General features: G+C 39.5%; 1 protein-coding gene across 1 annotated transcript in view; it reads left to right on the top strand.

The window, feature by feature from the left end:
• CNBD1 (cyclic nucleotide binding domain containing 1) overlaps positions 1 to 12103 on the top strand; it is a 494615-nt gene that overhangs the window by 375517 nt on the left and 106995 nt on the right. The gene's annotated exons all lie outside the window — the stretch shown is intronic.

The following is a 12103-nucleotide window of genomic DNA, read 5'->3' as shown; positions in this document are numbered from 1 at the left end:
CAAGACTTAGAAATTCCAGATAATAATACTCCATAAAAGTCCTTTGTTGAAACAAGACAAATCTTGGATCAGTAGAGCACAGACATGTCGAACCTGTGTTTCTCTCCTGATCTCTTTAGGCTCCCACATTTTACAAAAGCATTTAGGAGAATGTTACAGTTTGTCTGGAAAATTCCATGGAAAAAGAAGCATGGTGGGCTGCAACCCACGAGGTCATAAAGAGCAGGACACTATTGAGCAACTGAGCACACACACACACATAGAGCAATGAGATTAATAATTGCCCTGAGAAAAAAAACTCACATTCACATGCATTTATGCTTAAAGGCTATAGCAACTCTGCCTGAAGTTCTCAAATGGCATACTTTCAATTTTTGAATTATGCATTATTTAAATTTTCACCATGTTTATGAGGAAAATGCCATTTTCCAATGTTTATTTTAGCAAAAAGCAAATTCTTCACTCAGAAAGTTTGGATAGGTTTTATACTAAAATATCGTGTACCTAAATTCTGTTTTAGATAAGACCATTTTTGAACTTGAGAGATTTCCTTCTTTATATACATACTATATTAATATTAATCCCTTTATGTTTGCTTAACAAATATTATTTTAGAAAATGTTGCTGAACATTATCTGGAAATAATATTTGCCATAAAATATAAAACATAAATCAAATTTGGGTTGCTATTCAAGAATGAATGACATGTTTGAATAAGGTGACAATAATTATTCCAGCTTTTTACACAGAACAATTTTATATGCTTAAGCAGTTATTCTCAAGAAGTACTTTAGCCCTTAATTTATTCATGCATTTATGAATATATAAGACATAATATTGAAAAGTAGAAATATAATATGTAATACTTGGACAAATCATTCAATCATGAAAGTGATATAAATAATTTTTAATGTGTGTGAACTACAAGAATATCACTTAACAAACTACCTCAATCACTGATTCAGTGTCATGCATTACCTGGGATATCTTTGAGAAGAAAGTGACATTTTTATCATAGGGACCACTTATACCTTATATTTGGTAGAAATCTCCTCTTCAGTTCAGTTCAGTCGCTCAGTCGTGTCCGACTCTGTGACCCCATGAATCGCAGCACGCCAGGCTTCCCTGTCCATCACAAACTCCCGGAGTTTACTCAGACTAACGTCCATCGAGTCAGTGATGCCATCCAGCCATCTCATCCTTGGTCGTCCCCTTCTCCTCCTGCCCCAAATCCCTCCCAGCATCAAAGTCTTCTCCAATGAGTCAACTCTTCGCATGAGGTGGCCTAAGTACTGGAGTTTCAGCTTCAGTATCATTCCTTCCAAAGAAATCCCAGGGCTGATCTCCTTTAGAATGGACTGGTTGAATCTCCTTGCAGTCCAAGGGACCCTCAAGAGTCTTCTCCAACACCACAGTTCAAAAGCATCAATACTTCAGCACTCAGCCTTCTTCACAGTCCAACTCTCACATCCATACATGACCACAGGAAAAACCATAGCCGTGAATAGCCGGACCTTAGTCAGCAAAGTATTGCCTCTGCATTTGAATACGCTATCTAGGTTGGTCATAACCTTTCTTCCAAGGAGTAAGCATATCTTAATTTCACGGCTGCAATCACCATCACCAGTGATTTTGGAGCCCAAAAAAATAAAGTCTGATACAGTTTCCACTGTTTCCCCATCTATTTCCCATGGAGTGATGGGACCAGACGCCATGATCTTAGTTTTCTGAATGTTGAGCTTTAAGCCAACATTTTCACTCTCCTCTTTCACTTTCATCAAGAGGCTTTTTAGTTCCTCTTCACTTTCTGCCATAAGGGTGGTGTCATCTGCATGTCTGAGGTTATTGATATTTCTCCCAGCAATCTTGATTCCAGCTTGTGTTTCTTCCAGTCCAGTGTTTCTCATGATGTACTCTGCATAGAAGTTAAATAAGCAAGGTGACAATATACAGCCTTGATGTACTCCTTTTCCTATTTGGAACCAGTCTGTTGTTCCATGTCCAGTTCTAACAGTTGCTTCCTGGCCTGCATACAGATTTCTCAAGAGGCAGGTCAGGTGGTCTGGTATTCCCATCTCTTCCAGAATTTTCCACAGTTGATTGTGATCCACACAATCAAAGGCTTTGGCATAGTCAATAAAGCAGAAATAGATGTTTTTCTGCAACTCTCTTGCTTTTCCATGATCCAGCGGATGTTGGCAATTTGATCTCTGGTTCCTCTGCCTTTTCTAAAACCAGCTTGAACATTAGGGAGTTCACGGTTCATGTATTGCTGAAGCCTAGGTTGGAGAATTTTGAGCATTACTTTACTAGCGTGTGAGATGAGTGCAATTGTGCGGTAGTTTGAGCATTCTTTGGCATTGCCTTTCTTTGGGATTGGAATGAAAACTGACCTTTTCCAGTCCTGTGGCCACTGCTGAGATTTCCAAATTTGCTGGCATATTGAGTGGAGCACTTTCACAGCATCATCTTTCAGCATTTGAAATAGCTCTACTGAGATTCCATCACCTCCACTAGCTTTGTTCATAGTGATGCTTTCTAAGGCACACTTGACTTCACATTCCAGGATGTCTGGCTCTAGATGAGTGATCACACCATTGTGATTATCCAGGTCGTGAAGATCCTTTTTGTACAGTTCTTCTGTGTATTCTTGCCATCTCTTCTTAATATCTTCTGCTTCTATTAGGTCCCTACCATTTCTGTCCTTTATCGAACCCATCTTTGCATGAAATGTTTCCTTGGTGTCTCTAATTTTCTTGAAGAGATCTCTAGTCTTTCCCATTCTGTTCTTTTCCTCTACTTCTTTGCATTGATTGCTGAAGAACGCTTTCTTATCTCTTCTTGCTATTCTTTGGAACTCTACATTCAGATGCTTATAGCTTTCCTTTTCTCTTTGGCTTTTTGCTTCTCTTCTTTTCACAGCTATTTGTAAGGCCTCTCCAGATAGCCATTTTGCTTTTTTGCATTTCTTTTCCATTGGGATGGTCTTGATCCCCGTCTCCTGTACAATGTCACGAACCTCATTCCATAGTTCATCAGGCACTCTATCTATCAGATCTAGGCCCTTAAATCTATTTCTCACTTCCACTGTATAATCATAAGGGATTTGATTTAGGTCATACCTGAATGGTCTAGCAATTTTCCCTACTTTCTTCAATTTAAGTCTGAATTTGGCAATAAGGAGTTCATAATCTGAGCCACAGTCAGCTCCTGGTCTTGTTTTTGTTGACTGTATAGAGCGTCTCCATCTTTGGCTGCAGAGAATATAATCAATCTGATTTCAGTGTTGACCATCTGGTGATGTCCATGTGTAGAGCCTTCTCTTGTGTTGTTGGAAGAGGGTGTTTGCTATGACCAGTGCATTTTCTTGGCAAAACTCTATTAGTCTTTGCCCTGCTTCATTCCGTATTCCAAGGCCAAATTTGCCTGTTACTCCAGGTGTTTCTTGACTTCCTACTTTTGCATTCCAGTCCCCTATAATGAAAAGGACATCTTTTTGAGTGTTAGTTCTAAAAGGTCTTGTAGGTCTTCATAAAGCCGTTCAACTTCAGCTTCTTCAGCGTTACTGGTTGGAGCATAGACTTGGATTACTGTGATATTGAATGGTTTGCCTTGGAGACGAACAGAGATCATTCTGTCATTTTTGAGATTGCATCCAAGTACTGCATGTCGAACTCTTTTGTTGACTATGATGGCTACTCCATTTCTTCTAAGGGATTCTTGCCCGCAGTAGTAGATATAATGGTCATCTGAATTAAATTCACCCATTCCAGTCCATTTTAGTTCGCTGATTCCTAGAATGTCAACGTTCACCCTTGCCATCTCTTGTTTGACCACTTCCAATTTGCCTTGATTCATGGACCTGACATTCCAGGTTCCTATGCAATATTGCTCTTACAGCATTGGACCTTGCTTCTATCACCAGTCACATCCACAGCTGGGTATTGTTTTTGCTTGTCTCCAACCCTTCATTCTTTCTGGAGTTATTTCTGCACTGACTTCCAGTAGCATATTGGGCACTTACTGACCTGGGGAGTACCTCTTTCAGTATCCTATCATTTTGCCTTTTCATACTGTTCATGGGGTTCTCAAGGCAAGAATACTGAAGTGGTTTGCCATTCCCTTCTCCAGTGCACCACGTTTTGTCAGACCTTTCCACCATGACCCACCCGTCTTGGGTTGCCCCACGGGCATGGCTTGGTTTCATTGAGTTAGACAATGCTGTGGTCCAAGTGTGATTAGATTGACTAGATTTCTGTGAGTATGGTTTCAGTGTGTCTGCCCTCTGATGCCCTCTTGCAACACCTACCATCTTACTTGAATTTCTCCTACCTTGGGCGTGGGGTATCTCTTCACGGCTGCTCCAGCAAAGCACAGCCGCTACTCCTTACCTTGGATGAGGGGTATCTCCTCCAACCTCCCTTCCTGACCTTCAATGTGGGATGGCTCCTCTAGACCCTCCTGCGCCTGCCCAGTCACCACTCCTTGGATGTGGGGTTGCCCCCCCGGCTGCTGCCCCTAGCCTTGGGTGTGGGGTGCTGCTCCCGGTCACTGCCCTGTCCTTAGGTGTGGGGTTGCTCATTTCTGCTGCTGCCTTTGGCCTCGGGAAAGCCCCTGGCCTCGGACGTGGGGTGATTCCTCCCGGTCTTTGCCCCTGACCTCAGATGCAGGGTAGCTCCTCTCAGCTGCCGCCCCTGACCTCACACGCAGGGTAGCTCCTTTTGGCCATTCCTGCATCGTCGCAGCCTGGCACTCTAGGCTGCTGCCCATGACTTTGGATGTGGGGTAGCTCTAGGCTGTGCTTAGTGTGCCGGCCCGCCGCTGCCGCCACTGCCTGCCCTTAGTGTTCTCTTAACTAGAATAATACAGGTTTAAAAATTATTTATTGTTAAATAAGTGGTAAGAGAGATAAAAAAAAGTTAGTTAAAAATATAACATTTTTAACAGTTTAGTTACTCTTACTATATCTGTTCAGTTCAGTTCAGTCACTCAGTCGTGTCTGACTCTGCGACCTCATGAATCACAGCACGCCAGGCCTCCCTGTCCATCACCATCTCCCGGAGATCACCCAGACTCACGTTCATCGAGTCCATGATGCCATCCAGCCATCTCATCCTCGGTCGTCCCCTTCTGCTCCTGCCCCCAATCCCTCCCAGCATCACACTCTTTTCCAATGAGTTAACTCTTTGCATGAGGTGGCCAAAGTACTGGAGTTTCAGCTTTAGCATCATTCCCTCCAAAGAAATCCCAGGGCTGATCTCCTTCAGAATGGACTGGTTGGATCTCCTTGCAGTCCAAGGGACTCTCAAGAGTCTTCTCCAACACAGTTCAAAAGCATCAATTCTTCGGCACTCAGTCTTCTTCACAGTCCAACTCTCACATCCATACATGACCACAGGAAAAACCATAGCCTTGACTAGACGGACCTTAGTCAGCCAAGTAATGGCTCTGCTTTTGAATATGCTATCTAGGTTGGTCATAACTTTTCTTCCAAGGAGTAAGCATCTCTTAATTTCATGGCTGCAATCACCATCTCCAGTGATTCTGGAGCCCAAAAAAATAAAGTCTGACACTGTTTCCACTGTTTCCTCCTCTATTTCCCATGGAGTGATGGGACCAGATGCCATGATCTTAGTTTTCTGAATGTTGAGCTTTAGGCCAGCTTTTTAGCTCTCCTACTTCACTTTCATCAAGAAGCTTTTTAGTTCCTCTTCACTTTCTGCCATAAGGGTGGTGTCATCTGCATGTCTGAGGTTATTGATATTTCTCCCAGCAATCTTGATTCCAGCTTGTGTTTCTTCCACTCCAGCATTTCTCATGATGTACTCTGCATAGAAGTTAAATAATCAAGGTGACAATATACAGCCTTGATGTACTCCTTTTCCTATTTGGAACCAGTCTGTTGTTCCATGTCCAGTTCTAACAGTTGCTTCCTGGCCTGCATACAGATTTCTCAAGAGGCAGGTCAGGTGGTCTGGTATTCCCATCTCTTTCAGAATTTTCCACAGTTGATTGTGATCCACACAATCAAAGGCTTTGGCATAGTCAATAAAGCAGAAATAGATGTTTTTCTGCAACTCTCTTGCTTTTCCATGATCCAGCGGATGTTGGCAATTTGATCTCTGGTTCCTCTGCCTTTTCTAAAACCAGCTTGAACATCAGGAAGTTCACGGTTCATGTATTGCTAAAGCCTGGCTTGGAGAATTTTGAGCATTACTTTACTAGTGTGTGAGATGAGTGCAATTGTGCGGTAGTTTGAGCATTCCTTGGCATTGCCTTTCTTTGGGATTGGAATGAAAACTGACCTTTTCCATTCCTGTGGCCACTGCTGAGTTTTCCACATTTGCTGGCGTATTGAGTGCAGCACTTTCATAGCATCATCTTTCAGGATTTGAAACATCTCAACTGGAATTTCATCACCTCTACTAGCTTTGTTCGTAGTGATGCTTTCTAAGGCCCACTTGACTTCACATTCCAAGATGTCTGGTTCTAGATTAGTGATCATATCATCATGACTTCTGGGTCATCAAGATCTTTTTTGTACAGTTCTTCTGTGTATTCTTGCCACCTCTTCTTAATATCTTCTGCTTCTGTTAGGTCTAGACCATTTCTGTCCTTTATCAAGCCCATCTTTGCATAAAATGTTCCCTTGGTATCTCTAATTTTCTTGAAGAGATCTCTAGTCTTTCCCAATCTGTTGTTTTCCTCTATTTCTTTGCACTGATCACTGAAGAAGGCTTTCTTATCTCTTCTTGCTATTCTTTGGAACTCTGCACTTAGATGCCTATATCTTTCCTTTTCTCCTTTGCTTTTTGCCTCTCTCCTCTTCACAGCTATTTGTAAGGCCTCCCCGACAGCCATTTTGGTTTTTTGCATTTCTTTTCCACTGGGATCCCCAAGTAAGATGGTAGGTGTTGCAAGAGGGCATCAGAGGGCAGACACACTGAAACCATACTGAGAAAACTAGTCAATCTTATCACACTAGGACCACAGCCTTGTCTAACTCAATGATTCCAAGCCATGCCTGCGGGGCAACCCAAGATGGGTGGGTCATGGTGGAGAGGTCTGACAAAACGTGGTGCACTGGAGAAGGGAATGGCAAGCCACTTCAGTATTCTTGCCTTGAGAACCACATGAACAGTATGAAAAGGCAATATGATAGTATACCAAAAGAGCAACTCCTCAGGTCATTAGGTGCCCAATATGCTACTGGAGATCAGAGGAGAAATAACTCCAGAAAGAATGAAGGGATGGAGCCAAAGCAAAAACAGTACCCAGTTGCGGATTGACTGGTGATAGAAGCAAGGTCCGATGCTATAAAGATCAGATATTGCATAGGAACCTGGAATGTCAGGTCCATGAATCAAGGCAAATTGGAAGTGGTCAAACAAGAGATGGCAAGGGTGAACGTCGACATTCTAGCAATCAGCGAACTAAAATGGACTGGAATGGGTGAATTTAATTCAGATGACCATTATATCTACTACTGCTGGCAGGAATCCCTTAGAAGAAATGGAGTAGCCATCATAGTCAACAAAAGAGTTCGACATGCAGTACTTGGATGCAATCTCAAAATGACAGAATGATCTCTGTTCGTCTCCAAGGCAAACCATTCAACATCACAGTAATCCAAGTCTATGCTCCAACCAGTAACGCTGAAGAAGCTGAAGTTGAACGGCTTTATGAAGACCTACAAGACCTTTTAGAACTAACACTCAAAAAAGATGTCCTTTTCATTATAGGGGACTGGAATGCAAAAGTAGGAAGTCAAGAAACACCTGGAGTAACAGGCAAATTTGGCCTTGGAATACGGAATGAAGCAGGGCAAAGACTAATAGAGTTTTGCCAAGAAAATGCACTGGTCATAGCAAACACCCTCTTCCAACAACACAAGAGAAGGCTCTACACATGGACATCACCAGATGGTCAACACTGAAATCAGATTGATTATATTCTCTGCAGCCAAAGATGGAGACGCTCTATACAGTCAACAAAAACAAGACCAGGAGCTGACTGTGGCTCAGATTATGAACTCCTTATTGCCAAATTCAGACTTAAATTGAAGAAAGTAGGGAAAATTGCTAGACCATTCAGGTATGACCTAAATCAAATCCCTTATGATTATACAGTGGAAGTGAGAAATAGATTTAAGGGCCTAGATCTGATAGATAGAGTGCCTGATGAACCTTACTGTATAATGATGTTAGAAAAGATATGTCAGCAATAGAAATAATTTGATTAATACTCACCAAGACAAAAATCTCCCCTTCCTTCTTGTATCTTGCATTTTCCAGTTTGTTTGTTTGTTTGTTTGTTTTAGAGGACCGATCATATTTACTGACAGCCTCTTCTAGAATATTAGTGAGATCCTTGCTGATACCAGAAGTACATGTAATAAAAATGTAAATATTTTAATGTGCGTAAAAATAGTTAATTTGATTAAATTTTCATGGAGTAGATTATACCGATGTTGATGCTGTTGTTCAGTTGCTCAGTCATGTCTGATTTTTTTGCAGCCCCAAGGAATGCAGCACGTCAGGCCTCCCTGTCCATCACCATCTCCCAGATCTTGCTCAAACTCATGTCCATTGAGTCAGTGATGCCATCCAACCATCTCATCCTTTGTTGACCCCTTTTCCTCCTGCCTTCAGTCTTTCCCAGCATCAGGGTCTTTTCCAATGAGGCAGTTCTTTGCATCAGGTGGCCAAAGTATTGGAGCTTCAGCTTCAGCATCAGTCCTTCTGATGAATATTCAGGACTGATCTCCTTTAGGATGGACTGGTTGGATCTCCTGGCAGTCCAAAGGACTCTCAGGAGTCTTCTCCAACACCACAGTTCAAAAGCATCAATTCTTTGGCGCTCAGCTTTCTTTATGCCCCAACTCTCACATCCATGCATGACCACTGGAAAAACCATAGCTTTGGCTAGACGGACCTTTGTTGGCAAAGTAATGCCTCTGCTTTTAATATGCTGTCTAGGTTTGTCATGGCTTTTCTTCCAAGCAGCAAGCGTCTTTTAATTTCATGGCTACAGTCACCATCTGCAGTGATTTTTGAGCCCCCTGTAATAAACTCTGTCACTGTTTCCATTTTCCCCAACTATTTGCCATGAAGTGAGGGGACCCGATGCCATTATCTTCATTTTTTGAAAGTTGAGTTTTCATTATAGAGATTGAATTAAACACATAGACACACTCATAAGATTCACCTATATGCAGTATGCAAGAAGATCATTCTGTCATTTTTGAGAAAGTAATGTAAATCAAATATTTTATTTGGTAAGCAGAGTGTTTGAAAAACTAAGAAATAGAAAAAATATTGCAACTTAATATAATGCAGAGGTGCTATTTCAAAAGATTAGGGAAAAGATAGTTTATTAAATGCCTGATTGTTGGACAAGTATTAAAAAGAGACAAATACATTCAGGTGGATTAAAAGCCTCTGTGTAAACTAGGATGTCATAGCACCATTATAAGGGAACACTGGCAAATTTACTTCCTAACTTTTCGTGGGAGATGCTCTTTTAAGCATGGCTAAAGAAACATGTAAAATATCTTTTTGAAACTAAAATTTCAAAATTAAAATTGAAATATTATTCCTAGAATAATAAAAATTCAATATTCTGAGTTGCAGTGTGATTCATATCAGCAAGCTGATAAAATTGTTGTACACCTGAGGAAAATGATTTCTCATATAAAATGGCTCTTAACCAATCAATTGTAAAATCTCAGGTGGGTAGAAAGAGAGAGAGTGAGAGGAAAGGAAGAAAGGAGAATTAAAAGACAATTCTTATCATTCACCTTTGCTCATCATTTTGAAAATTCAATTTTATTTAATTGACATTTTCTTTGTCTGATTGACAATCATTCAAAATTTCATTAACAAAGATTTTCTAGGATTGGAAAACAAGAATCTTATGTGCTCTTAGTTAGGCAGATCACTTGGTTTGACATGCTTCAAGATTAATTTAGCAAAATCTATAAAAGCATAACAATCTTCCTATTAATAAGTTTTATTTCTAAAAATTTATACTACCAGTAAATGTGCACTTGTTTATTCAAAGATATATGAGCAACAATTTTTTTTTGCTCTAGAAAGCAAATATCCATCAATAATGGGCTGGTAAATAAATTAGGGAAAATTTGTATAATGGGGATCTTCCCAATATAAAGAATGAAGCAAATACGGATGCATAATGTACCTTCATAAAGTACACTATGCATCTGTATATGTACCAATAAATGTACAAATGCATAATGATATACAAGATACACTAAAAAGTGAAAAAGTGCCAGACAGTGGGTAATTATTATTTTCTATATAATATTTACATTTGATACAGCTATTTAAATTTTGATATGAATTTTTAAATATATGCATTATAAAATGTAATATTAATATATATTTAACAGAAGGGCTGGAGAAGAAAGATAATTTGGGTTTGAATCCTGCCTGTACTACTTTCTAATTGTGAGGCCTTGGGTAAATCATGTAACTTCTCCATGCCTTATTTTCTCCTTTGTAAAATGGGGTAATAATCGCACTTTTAGCAGAAGGTATTTTTTGTGTGTTTGTGAATGCCAGGATAGAGATATCTCAATTTTATTAATCTTCTCAAAGAAACAGCTTTGATTTTCATCTATTTTCCCTGTCATTTTTCTGATTTCTTTTTCATTGATTTGTACTCCATCTTTATTAGTTCCTTTTTCCTGTGTATTTTGACTTTAATTCACTCTTTTAGTATCTTAAGCCAGAAGCTGAGGTTACCGATTTGAGATTTTTCTTCATTTTTAATGTTGCCATTTAATGTTATTCTAAGTCCTACTTTGGATGTATGTGCAAATTTTGGTATGTAACTCTTTTTGTTTTCATCTTTCAAAATGCTTTCTAATTTTATTTTTCCTCTTTCACTCATTCCTTGGAAATATGTTATTAAACTTAAAAATATTTTAGATTTTGCAGGTTAATAATTTTAAATTTAATTTTGTTTTGGTTAAAGCACATATTTTGTATGATTTAAATATCTTTAAGATTATTGAGACTTTTTATATGGCCCAGAATAGGGTCTATGTAGTATGTGTTCCATGCATGCGTGTAAGCAATGTATACTTTGCTATTATTGGGTGGAATATTAGTTTCAATTAAGTGTGGGATAGTTTGGATGTCATTTCTTAAAGTGCTCACTCACTGTTTTTTGGGTATGCAAATAACACGTACTAGATGGGTTAAACCTGTCCCATGGCTCACTGTGCTCTCTTCTCTGTGTGTCTGTGTGTACGTTTGATCTTCCTTTTTTTTTCCTTCTCCACTTCATTTTGAATAATGTCCATTATCATATCTCCTAAGTGACTAATTATTTTGTTTGCAGTGTCTGGCATGTAGGTTGTTTACTTTTCATGTCAGATACTTTAGTTCTCATCTCTAGAAATGTGATTTGCATTATTTTGTATTTTCCATGTTCCTGCTTCACATGTTCTGTTTCCACTAGTTTATGGGGTGCATATGTCGTACAGGTCTCTGACGCTTTCTTCTCTATTCTGGGACTCACATCATGCGTATGCTCTGCTACGCGATGATGTCCTGCAGTCTGCTACGTTCTCTTCACTTTTCGTACTCTTGTTCTATTTTTTGTTTTTCTTTAATCCTTTTTCTTCTCCTTAATTTCTTGCTCTTAAGCCTCAATAATTTTCAAAGTCCTGTCTTCAATTGTGCCGATTCTTTCTTCTGGCTAGTCAAAAGCTAAGTCCTTGCAGTGAATTTTTCAATTCAGTTATTTTAATTCTTCAGTTCTAGAATTTTTATTGAGTTCCTCTACATCATTTTTTTTATGTCAATTATTTACATGTCTGTTCTCTCTTTTAATTTACTGACCATCTTTATGATGGCTATTTTAAATTCTCTGTTAATTCATATTTCTTCATTTCTTTAGGATCATTTTCTTGTGATTTGTTTCTTTGAATATCCCATATTTCCCTGCTTTTTGTGTGTCTAGATATCTTCTGTCAGAACTTCGGGATGTGAAAAACCAACTACTTCTCCCAGTCTCTGTGACATAGTTCTGCACAGGGAGGAACCTCTTCAGTCAGCCTAGCTAGAGAGTCTAG

This window comes from Ovis aries, chromosome 9, assembly GCF_016772045.2.
Source record: "Ovis aries strain OAR_USU_Benz2616 breed Rambouillet chromosome 9, ARS-UI_Ramb_v3.0, whole genome shotgun sequence".
Taxonomy (NCBI): Eukaryota; Metazoa; Chordata; class Mammalia; order Artiodactyla; family Bovidae; genus Ovis; species Ovis aries.
This window is presented reverse-complemented; position numbering and strand designations above follow the sequence as displayed.